Below are 19,562 nucleotides of genomic sequence, written 5' to 3' on the forward strand. Positions count from 1 at the left end.
CTACCAAATTAGTCAGACAATTTCTGGTCTAAACATTTGAAATTTTACATAAAGAGTATTCAGAGATAGGAAAAGCTTTTTAATCGGTTTGGGTCGAAAATTTGAGCTACTAACATATAAATGTATGTATGTATGTTCGCATGTCTGCCTAAAACTTTCGACAGAGGCGACGAATTTTCACAAGATCAGTATCGTTTTGAAGCCCGACCCCAGGACGACAAATATAAAAAAATTGGCTAAAAACATTAATTTCTTCACTCTCAACTGGGTAGTTTCCTACAGGGAGGGGTCGCTTTTTTAACCGATATTTTCGAAAGTCCTCCCCTCTTTTCGATTGTCTAGCCTTAATTTAAACCTATGTCACTTCTGGTTTGGTAGTGGTCGTAACAGCAAAGACGTCACGTTTTTTCTCCGTTCTTTTCCTTCTTTTGTGGTACGGTTTCGAGCCTGCCTTCCTACTACCACTTTTTTTTTTTTTTGCTCAACACACCTCCAAACACCCGAGCAACGGCGGGCACCCATGCTTATATATATATATATATATATATATATATATATATATATATATATATATATATATATATATATATACAAGTCTGTGGAGGCGAAAGCAAAGGTGGAGCTATTATATAAATAGTTACACTTTCTTAGTGTTTGCTTTTATATGCATGCGCAAAATGGCACAAAAAGCCGACAGACAAATGTAGCTTCTCGCAGCAACGTTTTTTTTTTTACTTAGTTTATTATTCATTGACGAAAACCCACTAAAACCGTTTTATTTATGTTAAAAAAACAGGGCTAGATCCAATTCAGATTTATTAAATTTTTCCTTAACTACAAAATAATCATGCACTGTTTTTAGCGAAAATGCAGCAGCAGTAGCAAACAAAACACACACACACACACACACACACACACACACACACACACACACACACACACACACACAAAAAAAAAAAAAAACCCAACTTGTGTAAAATATTCACTCCTGCTTAGTTAAAAACTCAATGTTTGATTGGTTGTTGTGATCTAACCTCAACCAATCAGAAAACAGTTGTCCAGGGAGCAAGCTGATCGATGCTTAAGGAGAAACCCAAGTACCTCCGGACGAGAAGGATCACAGCTTGCTGGCACCTGAGAGAAGCCTATAGAAAATACCTTAATCATTGGCAGACAACAAATTTTTGTCCAAGTTTAGAACCGACAAGCCGCTAAGGACTGTTACAAGATGATATCTTGCCGTAATTGCGAGAGACGAGAGTTGTTGTCGTCTCAAGTGGGGAGAGGAAAGGGATTTTTTTTGGTCATCTGCGGGGCAGTTTTTTTCGGGGGACTTCCGGACAGGAAGGAAGAAAAAAAAATAGAAGGAAGGGGCAACACGTGGATGACCGAAAGGGCGCTGCGAGATGACTACTACCAAACAAACGGCCGTTAATTAAGTGTCTCGTGAGTACCCCATATTTACTGTACTACATATCATATTCACGACGTTACGACCAGACGAGCCACTCCTATACCCGACATTATCAACAACGACGTCCTTAACGGATGAGCCGTCACCAGACCCTGCTCTCACTGCTAGCTGACTATTAACGGATGCCAACAGTATCTCATGTGTTGCGGTAATAAACACTTATATTAATCTTCTTAACTTCTTGTGGTAAATAAATATATATATATTAATTTACTTAATTTCGTCTTATGTTTTGCAACCATACGCATATTCGTCACGAATATAACACTGGTGTCACGCGTGCAGCAAAACAAAAATGGACTATTCCAACCTTTCTCGACCAGAGATTCTGGAGCTAATTATGCAACAAAAAGCAGCAATTCTCCAAACGAAAATCAACATGGAACCCCCTGACAACCCACGAACACACTTTATCATTGATGAACTGCAAGCAGACTTACAGAAACTTTTAGATGCTCTGCAGACTACTGCACCTGACCGATCACACACGTCGCCACAACACACCATTCACTACGAACTTTCGTTACGACAACAGTCACTTCGGGATGCCACAAAATCCATCCGGATTTTTGAACCCGGTAATGACGTAAACCGTTTTATTACCGACCTTAACAAGGCTTACACCATAAATGTTAAGCCGGAGTTAAGGGAATATCCTGCATTGGAAAAAGAGTTTGTAAAGCTGGCAAAACAGCTGCTTAACGAAGGCATCTTCCAGCAGATGGAAGACTCGAGACAGCCCACATCCTCGTTCGAGGAACTAAAAGCTTACCTTATCTCCACCCACGGTAGCCAAATGACCAATTTTCAATATCTGAGCAGGGCGTGGGACCTCCAGCGCAATGAGGGAGAAAAGCTCACTGACTTTGCAAGCCGACTGGAAAACACAATCCGAGAGGCTACAGTCCACATCAGGGCTAAATTTAGATCGGACAACCGAGATGCTGAGATGTCAGCCAAAACAGCCTTTTCTTTAATGGGGGCCATGCTCATGAGCGAAAAGATCAAGACATGGGCACCCAACATCTATCTACACCTCGTCAAAACCATGGATAGACATTACACTGCGGGCGGTATAGCCAGCGACGCACAACGCTATCTCGATCGTGGCATCAGAACTGACATTGTCACTGCTGAGGAAACCAACGCGTTATTGGCCAGCCACCGTACGGATTCCGACAAACAGTATAGCCGCAAAAGTAACGACATATTGGCCGACGTAAAGCTACAGTTACTCGAGTTGAACAAGCAAATGCGCCGAATGGGCACAACCATGCATGGGCACAACCCATCCATTGGCAATGGGAATGATCGGACCGGCCCCTCCTCCTAAATGAAGCACAACCAGGCCAAAAAAGGCACTGGCCACCCCGGCCAACAGGCAGTATGCAGAAACTTTTTACAAGGTCGTGCATGCTTCATGGGCAACAGGTGTCCATTTTTTCACCCTCCCCGTGCTCAAGCTCACATAGCAACTATGGACACCGATTTACCTGGTACAGATAGTGACCAGAACAACTGTGAACATGCAACGTTCTTCAACGAACTGGATTTTCAGTTGGGACCGAGCGAGATGTGATGACTCGCTCCCGGGTCCTCAGTTCCACTAAGCGTCATCACACATTTAACTTCCAAATCCGACCTGATCTCCGATCCCCCCTTGTCCAGATCAACCTCCGCAGCAATGGCATTATGTTTTCCGATATGGGCATGTTGGATTCCAGATGCACAACTTGTATCATCCCCATTTCTCGCTTACCTGAAGATGCGAGAAAACACATTTCCAGATCCAACATACGAATCAGGGGAATCGGAGGGAACATCTCTATTTTGGGCAAGCTGGCCTGCGACATTACCTTGGGCGACGGTACTTCCCCCGCCTTCTGCAACATCCATGCATTGATCACGACAGCAGACATTCCCATCCTGATTGGTCAAAACATACTTGTCCACCACACGCTGTCATCTTACACTATCAATAACCAGAAGGCTACCGTCGAGCTGACACGTATGCTCCCTTCTGGCAAGATATCACATACCGTTCCACTCTCTACAGCTTTCAACCCAAAGAATCTGAATCACATCCTCGCACACGGCGACCAAGCTATTTTCAATGAGGAACCACGGGTCTCAACGAGACGTGCATCGACTCTCAACAAAAAACTCGACTGGCTGAAACAAACTGCGGGCCTATCACTTCCAGACCACCACAACCGTAGTGAATTAGAAGCCACCACCGATTTACTCATTAACTATGCAGACATCCTTGGCACCGATGATAATAAAAGGGGCACCTTCATCAGACCCATACGCATTCCAACCAATGGCCAGTCCAGGAGCCAAAAACAACATCCTATAGCCCAAGCACTGGAGGATGAGGTGGATATGGAAATCGCCCGCATGGTGACTGAGGGCGTTATTGAACCGTGTAATGACCCTATGGGATTCAACAGCCCCGTTTTCGCCGTCCATAAGAAAACTGAAAAAATCCGAGTGGTCGCAAACTTTAAGAGAACCCTTAACAAGGTATTAGTCGATCTTGACCCATATCCGATGCCTACCGTTGACTCCACATTCAACAAGATTGGCAAAGGTAACAGGTACTTCTCGACACTCAACCTCCGCAATGGCTATTGGCAAATTGTTATCGACGAACGTGACCGCCATAAAATGGCCTTTACTTGGAAAGGACATTGTTTCCAATAGACTCGTCTAGCCTTCGGTTTAACATCCGCGGGTCAAATCTTTTCCCGATGCATAACCGATGCTCTAGACACGGTGGCTTCACGCGCAAATATATCATCATATATTGACGATAATCTTGTACATGCCAAAACCTTTGGGGAATATATAACCGCGCTGGAACAATTATTCATCGCTCTTCGCAAGTTTGGATTAAAACTAAACCCGGAGAAATGCATTTTCCTTGCATCCGAAGTAAAATTCCTCGGCCGCATTGTGAATAGCGATGGGTTCAAGGCTGATCCCGAATATGTACGCGCCATTATAGACATGAAACCCCCAACAACGAGAAAGGAATTACAAAGTCTTATTGGACGCCTCGTATGGATTCGACAATTCATTGAGACACGCTTATATGAGAGCATCCGAACAGATATGTTCTCCACTCTGATGGCCCCCATAAACGAACTAAACAAGTCTGGACGGACATTTGTCTGGACCGAAAGTGCCAACAAAGCCTTCGAAAAAATTAAGAAACGCCTTGCTTCACCACCAATCATCTCATTCCCCGACTTCTCTGGACTCTTTACCCTCACCACTGACGCCAGCGACATCGCCTGCGGTGCTATACTCATGCAAAAGGATGAAAACGGCCGGAAGAAGATCATAGCAGTGGCCTCACACACATTCAACACGACAGAGCGCAACTGGTCAACAACCAAGCACGAGGCTTATGCTATAAAATGGGCTATCACCAAATTTGATTATTTTCTGCGTAGTCGTCCATTCGCTGTCCTCACAGATCACCGATCTCTTACATACTTGGACCAACGTGTATTTAATAATGCGAAGATACGTCGATGGCAGGAGGAAATCTCATGCTACAAATTCGTTTTGGAGTATGTGGAAGGTGAGTCGAATGTCTGGGCCGACATGCTCAGTCGGAGGTATGGCCACAACAAGGACAAATTACCGGCAGACCCAACACCTGCAGGGAAGGTCTTCAAACTCCAAGACTCCAGTCTAAACATCTACGTCCCATCCTGGTGCCTTGATGAAATCAAGAGCTCCCAACTACTCCCTAAGACACATACACCTCGGAACATCAAGCCTCATAAGCAGGTCGTCGATGCATTCTTCGCTTTTCATACCACATCAATCATCCCGGTTGTAGAGATAGCTGAACACATGGGTATCGCAGCAGAACAAAACTGATGCCACACTCTCAAAAATCATCAAAGCCCTTCAGTCGACAACCTCCAGACTGGACGCTACCCTACTCGACTCCAAAGACCATCGCACTGTGCTGTACAACAAGCACATGCACCAATTCTACTTGGAACCTGGTACTTCTGTACTGATGTTCAGGGACGCTACGAACACACCAAAATTGGTAGTACCCTACAAGCTCCGCGCAAAATATCTCCACCAGGCCCATGACTGTATCAACCACTCTGGGATTACCCGCATGCAGGAGCACCTAGCCAGCTACTGGTGGGAATTAAAAGATCGCAATATCAAGGCATATGTCCAGTCATGCCAGACCTGCGCTAAATGCAAGGGAAACTATGGCATGTACCAAAACTGGCCCACGGGCTACTGCAGGAGAGGAGGAAAACCATTCGAAGTTGTCTACATAGATTTTGTCTCAATGCCTCTCTCAAAGGGCAAACGGTACATAGTAACTATTCTAGACAGCTTCAGCCGTCACCTCATGGCCATACCATGCACCAGAGACCGTGCAATCGATGCAGCTCGAGGACTCTATCAGTTCTTTCTTCATCACCGTGAGATTCCCCGCATCATCTCCTCCGACCGAGGAACTCACTTCACTGGTGAGGTCTACAAGGATTTCTGTGAACTAACCTCGATCACCCGGGAACTTCACTGCCCATGGCAACCGCAGAGCTCAGGGAACATCGAGAGGCAACATCGGACTTTAAAGAATGCTCTCTACATGATCTGCGAGGATAGAAATTGTAAATGGACGGACGTCCTCGAATCTGTAGTATCCTCAATGAATGCCACAGCCAACACTGCCACTGGCACATCCCCACACTCTGTTATCACAGGCCACCAACCACACATCGGTCTACCAAAGATCTCCCACCAAGACATTGTTAATAACAACCCAGGTGCTTATGGTATGCAGATAAACGCTTTGCTCTGACAGGTGCACCAACGGGTTGCCCTGGCAAACAATGAGGCTGACCAAAAAATGGAAGCCAAACTAAACCGAGGCACCTTTAAGGATCCTATATGGGTTGGTGACAGAGTGCTACTCCACCGACCAAAATCCACAATAGCCCACTCGTTACACCTGCCCTGGATAGGTGATTTTGTAGTCACCAAAACAAACGGGTTAGTGATCCAAGTAAAAAATGAAAACGGCGGAACAGATTGGGTTCACCGTGGACACATCCGCCGGCTCGTACCACGACCAAATAACTTACAACACAGGGGTCTACCACTTCCACCTCCACTTCCATCCACTCCGAGTCAAATTCCTGATCACCCATTGACTCGTCTCCCGACACTTTCGTCAGGGGGACATCACAGCACAAATGACTGCAGTTCCGGAGGTGGTGCTGAAAGCCAAAATCTAACGAAGCGATCAACACGCGGACAGCTCCCAGCACGCTTCCGAGACTTCGTTATGTGCCACCAAAAAAAAAGTAAAAAACATGCACACACAGGTGGGGGACGACAACATGGCAACAGTCTCGAATCATGGTAAGATCTAAGGGGGCTGTTACAAAATGAGATCTTGCCGTGATTGCGAGAGACGGAAGTTGTCGTCTCAAGTGGGGAGAGGAAAGGGATTTTCTTTGGTCATCTGCGGGGCAGTTTTTTTCAGGGGGACTTCCGGATAGGAAGGAAGAAAAAAAAAATAGAAGGAAGGGGCAACACGTGGATGACCGAAAGGGCGCTGCGAGATGACTACTACCAAACAAACAGCCGTTAATTAAGTGTCTCGTGAGTACCCCATATTTACCGTACTACGTATCATATTCACGACGTTACGACCAGACGAGCCACTCCTATACCCGACATTATCAACAACGACGTCCTTAACGGATGAGCCGTCACCAGACCCTGCTCTCGCTGCTAGCTGACTATTAACGGATGCCAACAGTATCTCATGTGTTGCGCCTTGCGGTAATAAACACTTATATTAATCTTCTTAACTTCTTGTGGTAAATAAATATATATATATATATTAATTTACTTAATTTCGTCTTATGTTTTGCAACCATACGCATATTCGTCCGTAACACACGAATATAACAGGAGCATTGACACACACGAATATAACAGGAGCATCTAGCAGACGACAAACCATTTTCCTTCGTCAATTTTGATATTAAAAAAAAAAAAGCAGTAAGACACGGTTACTATTGATGCTGCTACTATCACTGGCAAGGAGTACTGCTATCATCGCTAATGCCACGCCAAGATAGCAGGGATAACTCCTTTAATTAAAGCCAAATAAATAGCAATTTGTTTTATATAAAAATAATTTCTAAAAGTATTTATAAATAAAATTATAAATAAATGACAAAAGGTTCCAAATTTTAAGATGTTTTTCATCTTACCATTTATTTTTCTAATCATGCTAAAATGTTCAATTCTAACATGCTTTTAAAGAAATAAACAGTGAGATAGACATCTTAAAATTTGGAATATAGACCTTTTGTCATTTATTTGTTATATGCTCTGTAGTTACATCGAGCTTCATAAATTAAAGGATTGATATAAATAAAAGATGAAATATAGCTGAATAAGCATATTTTCCTATAAACACAAATGAAATTGTAAATATTAACATGTTTTCCATTTGTTTGTGTAGAGAAAAATGTAGACATTTTTTTTATTCTGTAATGTTTGCAAAATTGACAAAAAAGTTATCAGTTTCTGCATTCTATTAGGTTGATGAGAAAGTTCTAGCAGAATTTATAATGATGTATTTTCAAATAAGTTTTCGTCATAATACGTTTACTTTATATATCACTTTAAAGAGCGTTTTCCGCTCTATCTATTGGGTTGAATTACAATCGTTTTAAAACAATTATGTCTTTTTTTTCAGAACGTTGAATACAAGATGGAAAAATAGCAAATTCGCCCAATTTTCATATTTCAATTCACTCGAGATCATTGTACTGGAATAATATAACAATATTTATTAATCTGTAGCAGTCAAAACTTGCTACAATAGCAGGCATGGGGCGAAATCTCATGGTTCAAGATTTAAATCAACCATCTCCCTGTCCCTGGCTTGTCCAATCACAAGCCAGCTTTCAATCATGTGACCGAGTACATAAAAGGCAAAATCAGCAACTCTTCTTTTTCTTTTTCCCTGGCTTGCACTGGCAGCAGACATTCACCTGGGCCTTTAGCTCTAGGCTAACGTGAGTACAAGTAGCCAACATGGCGACCTTTAAACTCCCACTTATTTCCACATGCGATACCCATAAAAAACTTTCTTTTGTCATGCTACAGAACTGGTCTTGTTGATACACTGACACACACGCACTACTAGTACCTATGTAAACACACTGACGACTTCGCTCTTTCTTTCTCCTTTAACTGGCCTCCTTTGTCCCTACGACTTCTAGCTACAACAAGTGTATAAAAAAACTATTCTCCTCTGCAACAAGTATTCTTTACGCACAAGAATACTTCTAGCTACTAACCTGCTTCTCTCTTGTACATGCTACTAACAAAGATGGCAAATAAAGTTGTTTTTAAATATTAAAATAAGATTTCTTTTCTTGTCTTTATTCTATAAGCCTGTTTAAGAAAATGTAATTCAAATCGTTCCAATGTTAAGGGTTTTGCAACAAGTGTTCATTAGACAGTCTTTGCTAATAAGTGTCTCGTAGAAAAGGCAAAAAGTTATGATTACTGATTTTCATGTACAGAGGGAACACATGTGGTTATTTTCTGGAGGGAAAAGAAAATGGTCATTAAAATATGTATGCGTCTTGTGTGTGTGTGTGTTCATTACATATGCAAACAGCAGCTCAAAATAACTTGTTGAAAAGAATTAATTCTCATTAGACATGATACTTTCCATGCTGAGAATTTAGGTGTATGACGTGCAGGAAGTGTCTAACATAAGACTTTCAACTGAAAGGTTCACAGTAACTAAAAAAAACAAAAACAAAAAAAAACCCGCAGATCATTACGAAAAAAAAAGAGTTGAAAAGAAAAAAGTTTGTCACAACTTTCAAAGATAGCGCTGTACTTTTGCAAAAAGAAAAAGGTTCAGGTTCATTGTGACTTAGAAAGGTAAATTTTTATACTTTTGGAAAAAGAATTTGTCACTTGTGGTTTTCGCTGCTAAAATCGGGCATCATTTTTTTTTCTCTGGAGAAAAATATGCACTTGATTTTTTTTTTCTGTAGACAATGAACTTTTTTATATATTTATGTTTTTTTTATTCTGTTCGTTTTATTGTCTGGAGGAAGAAATAAGAAAGAATAAAACGGTTTTGTAAAATTCAGTGAACGTTTTGAAATTGCTAATGCTGACAAAGCAAAATGGATGCATTGAAAGTAGTGTTGGAACATTTGACGAAGTTGCATATTGATGCCGCAAAGCGTCAGTCACAATCTGAAAAATACTGGACTGAACATCAAATACGATTCAAGGAATAGCAAAAGGAATTGCAAAAACAGTTAATGGAATGTCAAATACAAACAGCAAAAGGAAGTTCAAAACAGTTAGCCGAACATCAATTACGAACAGAGGAATTGGTTACAGAAATTGTTAAAAATAATGCGAATGCGGAAATCAATTCAGCATTTTCTCAGGGTACGAGTTACGAGGAAGAGGAAAAATCATTTGCAGCATATTTTTGGCATTATGAAGATTTTTTTAATATTGACTGCAGCAACTGGTCTGATCAAAAGAAACCAGACTTCTACTATGAAAATTGGAAACGGCTGAACATGATAAATTCGTGGATTACATCTTGCCTCAGAAAACAGCAGATTTATCATTCAATGAGACAGCAAATTTGTTAACAGAACTTTTCTCGTCGAAAACGGTTTTTTCCATAAGCGTTGGAGATGTTTGAATGTGGTAAAAGACGATAATGACGATTTTGCCACCTACGCAGCTGTAGTGAACAAACACTGTGATGACTTTAAGTTGTCTGAACTAACAACAGACAATTTTAAATGTCTTGTGTTTGCGCAAGGGTTAACCTCGGGAAAAGATGTGGAAATTAAGCGCAGAGTCCTTACAAAATTAGAAAATGAACCGAACTTAACACTTCAAAAATTGACCGAGGATTGTCAAAAAGTAGAAATTATAAAAAAAGATGCAAGAAATATGAAAGCAGGCATCGCGAATATAAAAAAGTAACTAAGAAAAAACTGTCGCAATGTCACAGACACTAATCACCGAAACTCAGAAAGACTAAAAGCACCGAGCGCTTGTTTCAGATGTGGTGGAATACATTGGGTAAGGGATTGCCCATTTTTACCAAAACGATGCCATTTATGCAATAAGATCGGTCATAAAAGTTTGCACTGTAGGAAAACTCAGAATAGAAGCTGTGTATGTCAAACCAGAACTAAGGGCATCATAGATGAAAATCTATGCAAATACGTAGCGGTTTACATTTTCAGCAAGGCTATTAAATTCCAATTACACAGTGGATCGGATCTTTCAATAAGAAATCTCAAAACGTGAAAAATATTACGAAAGCAGATTACGTTAAAAACTAACAGAATGGCGATGGCTGTTAATGGTGCAAAAATTCATTTTGAAGGTGAATTAATTACAAACGTCACTTTAGGGGGGAAAACAAAAAAACTAAGATTGTATGTGCTAAAAGATAGTGAGAACCTGTTCGGTTCTGACAGCATGGAGGAGTTTCGTCTCTGGGATCTTCCTATATCCACATTCTGCAAGAAAATAGATACCCGCCCAGCAGAAACGAAGAAACTTATAACTTGTTTTAAAAAAGAATTCACAAACATATTTACTCCTGGCCTGGGGAGATGTACAAAAATGGCCGCAAATTTTAAGTTGAAACCTGGCACACAACCGGTGTTTAAAAAGAAATGTAATGTCCCGTTCACTTCCCTAAACAAAATAAATCAGAAACTAGACAGATTAGAAAGCATCGGTATACTGGCTTGTACTGATTCGAAAGACTCGTGTTTGGTATCAATGTGGCACCCGCAATATTCCAGCAAGTAATGGATACTATGCTGTCCGGTTTGGACACCGCAATCGCATATCTTGATGGCATTATTATAGCGAGCAAAAGCAGGGAGGAGCATGAAAAACATATCAGACAAGTATTCAGTCGAATACAAGATTATGGATTTAAGATCAAAGCAGATAAATGCGAGTTCTTTTTACAAACGATTAAATACCTGGGTCAAATAATCAATAAAGATGGCAGATGCCCAGATCCAGATAGGGCGACTGCTATTAAAGAAATGCCGGCACCAGTAAACATAACTCAATTGCAGAGTTTTTTAGGTTTGGCAAATTATTACCAGGGGTGCATCTTAAATATGCACAAATTGCGCGCACCACTTAATGAATTGCTGAAAAAGGATAAGGCTTGGGAGTGGACAGAAGATTGCCAGACATCATTTCAAGAAATAAAAAGAATCCCGACTTCAAAACTATTCCTAGCGCATTTCAACACGGACATAATATTAGCTAGCGATGCTAGTCAATATGGCGTTTGGGCGTGCATGCTACATCGAATGCCAGATGGCTCGAAACAGCCTATTGCTTTCACATCACGGACTCTCTTGCCAGCGGAAAAGAATTATTCTCAGATTGAGAAAGAGGCCCTAGGAATTATATTTGCAGTTTCAAAATTCCACCCGTTCTTGTATGGAAGACATTTTTTTCTACAAACCAACCATAAGCCGTTGATATACATTTTTGGATAAAAAAAAGGACTTCCAACATTCACTGCGAACCGACTATTAAAATGGGGAACTATTCTGCTGAACTATGATTTTACAATTCAATTTCTCCCCTTAAAACAACTAGCCCATGCAGAGGTCTATCGAGACTGATTCCTGCCAAAATCGAACCTCTTGAAGATTCAGTAATCGTGGACTATGTATTAATAGTGATCTAAAAAGCATGATAAACAATATTATCCGCGAACTGCCAGTCACACTTAAGGAAATTAAGTCAGAATCCCTAAATGACAATTACATTTAAACCACGAAGCAGAAATTAGCACTGGGTGACACCAGTTCAGACATTTTTTCTGGTTGCGATAAAATACTGTTATACGATGAAAGGGTTGTCATCCCCCAAACCCTTCAAAAAAGAATTCTCAGGGATTTTCACATGGGGCATCCAAGAATAAACAGAATAAAAAGCCTAACGAGAAGTTTTGTTTATTGGCCAGCTATGGACCAAGATATTACCGACATGGTGAACAGATGCAAAAGCTGTGCTTTGGCTGAAAAAGCACCACCAATAACATATAAACCTTGGCCTAAGGCTGAACAACCATGGTCGAGGATCCACATCAATTATGCGGGACCTGTGGAGGATTTTTAGTACCTGATAGTAGTTGACTCTTACTCTAAATGGCCAGAGGTACTAAGATGCAAAAAACCGACCACGGCAACAACACATTTTTTACTTGATTTGGGGTTGTAGACTGTCTGGTTAGTGACAACGCTACACAGTTCACATCGACAGAATTCAGAGAATTCTACGAGATGTATCAAGTCAACCATATTACGACATCCCAGTACCACGCCAGAAGCAACGGCCAGGCTGAACGCTTTGTTGATACACTTAAAAGGGCATTAAAAAAGGCGTCTGGTACACTGACAGAAAAGGCTCTTCAGCAATTTCTGCAGGTTTACAGAATCACGATAAATCTGAACAAATCAGATGCGAGATCCCCAGCAGAAATTATGTTTGGACGGAAAATAGAATCCGTATTTGATAAACTGCTACGCATAGTACACAAGAGAACCTCTACAATGCCAACGAAACGGTTTAACAGTGGAGATAACGTGTATTTTAGAGATTTTAGAAATAATGTTTTTTTTGGGGGAACAGGGCACGATCTTATGAAGAATCAGCCATGTTACATACATCATTTAGGGCCCAAAGTTCCAACATAACCAAATCAGGAAACGCTTCTACAAGGATCAAGAACAACCACCACAGGACGGCAGTGGGGCGATTGAAACTGTGTATGACTGTTTTGACATAGACCCTCCAAAAGGGATGTCAGAACCGAGATGCTCCGACAGAAAGAGGAAGCGCACAGACCCCTTAGTGGTCTACCCAAAAGGAAGAAATACTGATTTTCATAACTGCGGAAATCAGCTTGGAAGGGGGGGGGGAAATCACCCTCCAAATGGACTGTTCTATCCATTATGTAAACCATAGACCTTTTTGATCCTAGGTGTGGATTAAACACCAGAGCGACCCTCGCTTGGTTGGTGATGTTTACTACTCTTCAGTGGTAACCTTTTTTATGTTGTCGTTCCAGTAATACATTGTTTAAACTATTCCGTTGTTCTGTTTTCTTTGTGGCTTATTGTAAGCCATAACAATTACAAAGTGATTTTTTTTTTATGTCAAAAAACAAATAACTTGAACCGTTCACCCTTTTTCTCCACTTTGTTTGGATTTATTTTCTTTTTCACTTCTTAAAGCAAGTAAGTTTCATAGAAATGTGTGAACCCAAATTTGTTTCAAACACTAAAAAGTAACGTGTTCATGTGAAAATAATTAGTCAGCACCAAGTTACAACATCTTAAGAAAACAAATATAGGTGGAGAGGGAGAGGACCCTAATCCACTGCATCTGAAAGCATGCAACAATGTCACTTAACAATGCCCCCCTCATACCTTTTGGCCCAAAAAAGGTAAGTTGCAAAACAAAAGCACTCAATGACTTACATATCAGCCTTCATAAACTCATGTGTATCTATACACAAACTAATAAGACCAAAGTAAAATAATACACACTGGCACACTCCTCATATATGTATATTACTTACACATATATACTCACACTGTGAACATTTTTATTTGTGAATAACACCTGAACTTTTTTTATCAAACACTTATTTACATCATGAACATTTTTATTATTATATTCTTAGTTCGTAAATGTTTTGTTATAAACTTTCGTTTTTCTCGATTTTTCATTGACAAAACTGTTTTAAGTACCCATTCCCACCCGATGACCCTTCTATTCTCTTAATGTCCCATTCATGTCCATGTTTAATATGCATGCATATTTGTATATCTCTTTCATTTTTCTCCTTTGTTAATACAATTACCCAATTCATATTAAATTTTGGTGTGGTTCTTAGCAATACTTATAGACGCTATCGTCATTCAAAATGGCCATACCAAAGCTAGAGACTGCACCACAAATGCAACTAAAGGGTTAGTTTAATTTGACAAAATTTCTGAAATAAAATTGCAATTGATAATGACATAATGATGTCATTTAGTGATTATTTTAATTCAATGAAAAGAAAATGCTTCCGAATTATATCCGTCTTACACATTGCCTATGCACCTTAGTTCAGGGATTATATTGTATGAGCACAAGTTGATTGCATTTATTTGCCAGGTGTTACATCATCAAGATGGCAAACAAGTTATTTTTTTACTGTTCGCATTCAATTCAGTGTAACTCGAGAGAATAGGAGATTGCATCCCTATAAAATTAATTAGTAGTCGAATAAAAAGAATAGAAAATTCTTCAACTCATAGCAAACGGTATAGATAACTGAATAACTCGTTTTGTTGAAATTAAACATCCAGAAACATAAACCGTTTCAGTTGATGGACATAGATGTAGCACTCATAAATAATTACTTCAGAAACAGGACAGCAGGAAAAACTGAAAATGTGAAAACTAGTCCCTGGACAGTATAGAATGATGTCACACGGAAGTTAATGTGAACCCTCCTAGGATGTGATAAAATGCATCGGGTAGGTCTGGTCCATGTGGATTTGTCTAAGGATCAGAGGTTTCAGGAATGAGTTGAATTCTGGACAGCATAGAATGTTGTCACACAGAAATTGAAGTAGACCTTCATGAGATGTAATGAAATGTCTCAGATGGGACAGTCCGTGTGGCCATGGTCAAGGGCTGGATCGACAGGGATAAAAATGGCAGGAATGGAAGTGAGGAAGCTGGATCTGTAGCCTGGCATGGATGATCACTGGAACAGAGAACTGGATCTTGATAGGCACTGAGACAGGGTGCTGGACGTTAATGGGTACTGAAACAGAGAACCAAGCAACAACAGGCATTAAAACAAGGAGCCAGAGTTTATAGGTAGGAACTACCAAAAGGAGATGGAAGAGGAACCGCTGGAAGGACTGATGTAGGAAGGAACTGAAATGTCTGCAACAGATTTTGCTGAAAGGTGTCATTGAAAGTTGCTGGAGCATGAGGCACTGAAATCAGAGCAGCTACAAAGTACTGGAGAACAGAATAGAGGTGAGTTGGAGCCAGAGAAGAAAGAGCTACAGGATTGTAGAACCACATGAGCTGAAACTGCAGAAGATAGCAGGAACTGGAGGAGATCTGAAGTCAGGTGAATGAAGCAGCCAGCAAAGAGTGAAAGATTAAATTGTATTTTAATAGTTAAAAAGTTATCCTGATAAGGATAATTTTTTTGCTGCTGCTGTTGGTGTCTTCTTCTGTACCCTGGGCTTAATGTCTGACAACACAGTCAGAGGTAAGGGCTTCCTGACCCCCAGTTCCATCATTTTCTTTCTGGCTGAAATCAGAAGACATACTACAGCGGAGGTCCTGAGTAACAAATACCTATAATTAACAAATACTGAATTAAGATCTAACAGTTCTTTGTCGTGTTTTCCCCACATGACATCACATTTACTGGATCAAACCTACATATCGTGTTGCGCCAGGCCTTTCTGACTCTACATCGTCAAATTTCACCTTGATATCAGATGACACCAGCATATACTCTGAGACCTTTATTGCTTCAAGCACAGGCAAGGTCACTGTGACCGTTTACATTTCCCGAAAGGTCAACAACTTAATAGTGTACACCCAGAGTATTATTATCTTCCAATAGCCCGGTCATTTACCTCATAGAATTTACACTATTCTAAGGTGTTCATTATACACACATAAATTTATACCAATGCATCAAAATAAAACCATCGTAAAATCTCGCCTTCATATCAGATCAGTCCAGAATACACCCTGAGAATTGTATTGCTTCATACACAAGCAAGGTCACTGTGACCGCTCTCATTAACATGTGCTAAAATCTATACAAGCAGATCCATCGTTCATTATTTAAAATGATTTTCGTTTATCTACAAAATAATTCTACATTTTATTTTCGCTCTTAGAGCAAAATAGATGTAACAAATTTATGACAATTATACTAAGTTTTAATTGGTAAGATTTCCTCGTTGGCTTCATATTACCCTTCTTTAAGATATAATTAAGGCTTTCTTACAATCGATAGCGATGCTAACGTCCACTCCATGACATCTAAAATATACTGAGTGTCCTTCGTCCTAATTTTACTTTGGAAAATTTCAGGCCATACACATCATACCCCAAAATTCACTCACTCAGAGGTTTAGTGTCTTCTAACAGAATGGCCTTTTACCTCACAAAGTCCTTATATGCTGTTCTAAAGTTTTCCTTATAGACACATTAACTTCTAGCAATGCATGAAAATATAACCGATATTGAAATCAATTTGACATATATTACATAGATATATAGAAACACTTTTTTTATAATGCTTTTTATATGATCAAAGTACCGCTTCTATACAAAATTATTACATGTAGACCTGACATTCAAGGCACTTCAGCGCTGATGGCATGTATCCCAGAAAAATGCCACACTTTCAATCCTTTTCTCTGAAAGAGGCACCAACGGCTTTGAATATATCAAGGACTACAGCCTTAGCTTCTCTTGCCTTATTCAGTATATAGTGTATGTGGTCAGAGATGACTGATAAAATATCTGCAGTAGAAAGAGGATGCCTAAATCCACACTGAATAAGATTACCTTCTACAAGGTGATGAACTAATGCTTGATTGATTAATAACTCAAAGATTTTAGCAAGGAGGAGGAGGAGGCTAAGACATAGGGCAGTAATTGGATGGGTTAGTTCTTTCACCAAAATTCTTGTATACTGGTATCACAGAGGTAATTTTCCAGGGAACCAAGATTCAGCAATGCATTTGTTGAAAAGTTCTGAAAGTACAGATACTAGCTCAGATGAGCATTTCTTAATTAGTATAGTAGGGATGAGATCAGGCCTATGCGCCCTAGCGTCCAACTTTTTTTGATATTGTGGACAGGAGAAGTGGTAATTTTCAAATCATCAAGTGTGGCTTCTGTCTGTATACAGAAATTTTGGAGGGAGTTATTTGTTGGGTCGAAGATTGAGTTGGAGACAACAGTTGAGCAAACAGTTCAGCCTTGTTGGTTGCCATGCAAGTGACTTCCTGTTTGTTGGATATTGGAGGAATTTCTGATTGTCCTTTATTTACTACATTATTATAAATTTTCAAAAAATCATGAGTTTCTATCTTTTGCAACTCAATGTATTTTCTGATTATTTCAACATGTCTTCTTTTGGCTGTGGCTATCTCTCTTACAGTGATTTCTAGTATTTATAGATTTTTGCCTATTTATACTTATGACTAACAAACCGGCAGAATGCATGCTGCCTTTGTGCAGTGATAGCCACACAATTTGAAAGTGAAGCTTGCTATAGTATCTCCATGTGTGAATATGTGCTTCAATACTTGCGTTGCAGCATTCTGTTTTCATTAGCACACAGTTCAACAGAAAAAGAGAAGATATTAGTCCATGTGACATCTCTACTGTGTTCATGGATGGCTTCCCAGTCAGCCTTTTTATGGTACCTTGTCATTTTGAGCAACGGCTCCTCAATTTGGGGCAGAGAATTAAGGGGATATTTACTGATATAATGAAGTAATCAGCGCTTCCAAGTGTACTGTGGACATTTGTCACACAATCCTAGGCTACTGTGATTAGGAATAGATTTAGAATAGAAGCTTGCTGATTTTCATGATCTGAGAGATGAGTCAAGAACATGACTGTCTGTGTAAGGGAATGGGCTAGGAAGAAACTATGAGTGCAGCGTCCAACTGCATCTGGGTAACTCTAGAAGACAAGCCAATAAATTTGATGGACATTTAAATCTCCAAACATATGTGCTTTGGTGTTAGTATCTAAGGAGAGTGTTGCATCTATATGTCAGAAACATGGTTAATTAGGGATTTCTGCGACTCAATGTGTTTTCTTCTCATTTCGGTATGTGTTCTCTTGGCTGCAGCTATTTCATTCTTATATTGATTTCTAGCTACAATAAATTTTTATCTATATTTAAAGTGAACCAGTCAGGAGAGTGAAGCTTGCTATAGAATTTCCGTGATGGAACATGTGCCTAAACGCCTGCTCTAAGAGTCATTAGCCTCATTTACACACTGTTCAGCAGGGAGAGGAAAGATAATAATCCATTGAAGCATTTCTGATATGGTTGCTGATGGATTACCAATCAGTCTTTTGAACATATCGAGACATTTTGAGCAATGAGTCTCAGCTCGGTGTCAAGAATTAAATACGATATCAACCAATATAACAAGGTGATCAGCATTCCCGAATGTCTGATCCTACGATTCTGTTTACTGCCCATGTGAAGGTGAGAGTGTTAGGAATATATTCAAAATCATGTATATTTCAATCTGAGTCTTTATAGCAGAGAGAGAAATTTCAAGTTGCATCAAAGCAAGTGAAGGAATTGAGGGGTGCAGGTTAGTTTAATTTAGTGCTAGGATATTTGAGAAATTTACCAAGAAAAAAGATTACATTAGGCCTAAGCTCTTGTAATTTTGTAAATACGAACCTCAAAGGTGGAGACAAATGCATTGTATCAAGACAAATGCTTGCTTAGATCTTGTTTGTGTTTCAAGATGTTGATTTATATGTTTCAGTATTATTGTAGATTAGGTTGGACAAAATTTAGTGTTTGCTTGATGCCAGTATGCTCACATAAATAAACCATAAGTCAAGGTTTTATCTATGGGTTGTAGTCTAGAGTCAACCTATCAGGGATAAGTGTAACATCCTTTTCTATGCGTAACATGGGATTACAGTAACCCCATTATCATAGAACTGATAGTAGAGAAGTCCCTCTTAATGCTACCTAAAAGATAAGGACTCTGTACTGTCAGGCGGAAACAGCAACAAGATAAACTGTCAAACCTGTACCTTTACCCTGTCAAACAAGAGTAACCCAGCTTAGTTGTGTATAAATAAGTGGTAAGCAAGCGATGTAATATGTCCAGTTTAATGGCGAGAGAGAGAAATGGATGGCTAAACAGCATTCATTTAT

This window comes from Euprymna scolopes, chromosome 21 (genome assembly GCF_053919585.1).
Source record: "Euprymna scolopes isolate OS-2025 chromosome 21, ASM5391958v1, whole genome shotgun sequence".
In the NCBI taxonomy this organism is placed as follows: Eukaryota; Metazoa; Mollusca; class Cephalopoda; order Sepiida; family Sepiolidae; genus Euprymna; species Euprymna scolopes.